A 3336-nucleotide genomic window follows, 5' to 3' on the forward strand; every position below is an offset into this window, starting at 1 on the left:
TTGGATCACAAATACCAGCACATGATTATGGGAGGACACATTGTACCATTTCCCCTATGTATCTCTGGATCATCCCAGGTAAAGTTTCAAGGCTCTTAACTTTTGATCCAAGACCACAAGAGTTCACCTAAAAATACTAACGAGGAGATAGTACAGCCAGGTGAACGCAGGGGTCATAAAGGAACTGAGCGTACCTAGAACTACTTTTTCTTATAAGACCAAATAAACGAAGCACCCTTCTATAAGTGAATCCTTCTCTCTGTTCCTTACGGTCAGTTCAGTGAAGAGAACAGGAGTTTTGACAGTCACATTCCAGCCATCTTACACAGTATAGTTATAATTGAACGGAGAGTAACACCAAGGCTTCACGAAATCTCTCAAAGAGCACAAATCTCCCCCAGTACTACCAAACATACAACCCAAGAACACATCTTTAGAGCACGCTATAGGTCATGAGTTACTAAAAGAAATATCGCACAGAATGAATAAATCAAGGCAGTAGATGAATTGTGTACAACTCCTTTAAACAAGTGAAAATAGACTAAGAGGCACAAAAATATTAGCTGAATATTTCTGCACAGTAATCACACTATTATTATGGAGCTAAAACATTCGTTAGCCAACTCTGTCTTTTGAGTCAAGAAATACAAGAACTAAACGCACAGGTCCCTGGCGGTACATGAAAAATACCAAGACTTACTGAATCGGAAATAAATACAGAGGTCACTCTGAAACTAACAAGTCCGATTCAATTCCATGGAAACTACAACAGGTATAAAGCATGTCACTGCCACCTGCACACCCAGAGTAATCAGTCGACGTTGTTCATGCGCTACAGAAAGCCATCATTCTAAAGTTTGGGTTTTTTTGTTTTTGTAGAAGCGTAATTTGAAGCTCTGGTACGGTCCACCCGCAGCACACACTTCACCTCTCCTACAAAGTTCCGCAGCGTAAATCATCTGTATTTTCAAAGCCTGTAGCACGGTGAAATGTTTAAATCATTTCCTACGGAACACTTGGCATTTATCAGGGCACTCAGTACAAACAGCGTTGGTCATGTTAATTGTTTCAGACCACACCGTTGTAGTATCGTGAGCACGTTAAGCCTGATGTGAGTAGCAATTAAACCTCTCAATTTATTAAGTAATTCTGACTTTAGCTATAGTCTTCATGTTATTCTGTGTTTGAAGTTCCTCTATGTAACCATAAACACTGAGACACAAAAAGCTAGGCACGAAGCAGCAATCAATCATCGTAAAATTACAGTTTGGAAATACGTTTTCCATCTGATTCAGAGAGAGCCCTTTGTTTTATTTTTGTGATTGATTAATGAAGTCAAAACGAAGACCTTCCCAAACCGAAATCAAGACCTGCACTCCGACATGTAAAGCTCCATCTCTTACCCTTCAGTTTCGCAAGTCTGTAAACAGCTGTGCTTGGACTAGCCAGAAAGACTAGAGATTCCTATTTTTTTATTTTTTAACTCTGGATGGCATTTCACAGAAATGTTGAAATATAACATGAACTAACGTAATCTCATCTGAAAAAGAGCACTAAAAAGTACTACAGAACAAATATTTGCACCGGTTAACTGTTGAATCTGTAATTGTTGATAGGTAATAGCTACAGGTTACTTGGAAGGAGAGCCTTCTTGCACATAGACCTTGGTCAGATCACTTTTACGCTTTTCTTCTCAAAGGGATTTACGTCTCATAACAGGAATGAGAAACATCCATATTTACACCTATTCTCAAAAGCAGCACAAGCAGGATACTGCGAGACATTTTGCCAGCACACCATGAAAAAGGCCACCCGACAGGGATTTCTCAAATGCTTTCCATCCCATCAGCAATCACCTCTGGCTGCTTTAAGTATACACATGGGGCCCCATCCTAAATCCACTGAATGGCTTGAACTGACTCGGGCACAGTCCGCAGGGGTCTGTACTCGCATCCCCAGCCTCCCAGCACTGCTGTTAGTGCGTATGCATGGGTATGCTCCCATGCAGCAGACAACTGTCCCCTCTGTGGGAGCGAGAGCAGCGCGGCCACAGATGCTGGGTCAAGGGGTTGAGGACCCCATGCTCGCAGCCCCAGAAGAGCCTTGTTTAGTGAGCTCAGGCTTCAAGCAGGCGGGTAAAGAAGAGATCCCTTCAGAAAATTATCTCTGTGTTCTGCATACCGTAAAGAAAAGCAGATAATTTTATTGAGAAATCTTCTGAACGGATTCAAATCTGAAAATCTTAGGTTTAAAAGGTGTCACGGTTTTATGATTTTTGGTTATTGGTACTCCACATCATAACATCATGTAGTGAATGTACCTGGTTCTCAGAAGAGAAGGACTACTACATTCCCCACGGTACTTTTCTCCTCTGTTACCATTTTCCAGCTGGAGAAAAAAGATAAAAGCTCGCAGTATAAAAACTTGCAGATCACGAGACCTCGTCCCTTTTTCCGCCGTCTCTCATCTTGGCAGCACCTTGCTCTCCAGCTGTCTTATCATCAGTAGTAGAGTAAGGCCTACCTTGATTTTGGGACATTCTCTCTCTCTTTTGGATTTATCAGCTTAAATTGTAATTATATTGTATTATAGCGTGTTGTTTTGCATTCCGATATCTTATTTACTAAAATTAGTTTGTTTCTCCTCAGATTGTTGCCGCTGTTCTTTGCTCTCAGGGCCATCTCCTTACCCTTTTTCCCCTTTTCCCTGGGCGTGGGCTCGTGGATCCCCTGTCCCCTTCGTCACGGAACCGGGCCGAACACCCGTAAACCGTTGACAAAAGGTTAACTCAAGGTTTACCTAAGGCATAAACAGTTAATTGCATTCAGCTCTGCCCTTCCAGAACTAAACACGGAAGAGTTACTGGTTATTTTCAAGGCACAGATGGCATTTTATCAACCGTTGACAGGCTTCAGCTTTTAAAATATGACCTCTATCAAGTCAAGTTCAGTTAGGCCCAAGGAAGAAAGCCTCAGTTCTTCCTTTCTGGCACCAAGGTTGGGAAAAATTTCTGAAGGAGCCAGTTCCGCTTTTTGTTCCTTCGGGATACCCACACATAGACTCCGGGGACCTGAAAACAGCCGTAGGCCTGCATCCTCCAGCCAAGGTCTCTCCCAGAGTAAGGAATTCAGGGCCAGTCTGCAGGGAATCCTGCAGCGGCTGCAAAGATCTCTAGGTGGGCTACTCAACTCTGTCTACTCCTCTTTTGACCACATTTGTGTGCCCGAAGCAATGGAAACAGCAAAAACAACAAGAGCAGTCTCGAGATGGCCAGCAGAAATAACAGCCTTCGACTCCATTTGTTGAGGCCATTTGTTGTGAACTCCTCCTTCGAAA

The sequence above is a fragment of the Numida meleagris genome, chromosome 6 (genome assembly GCF_002078875.1).
Source record: "Numida meleagris isolate 19003 breed g44 Domestic line chromosome 6, NumMel1.0, whole genome shotgun sequence".
NCBI classification, from domain to species: Eukaryota; Metazoa; Chordata; class Aves; order Galliformes; family Numididae; genus Numida; species Numida meleagris.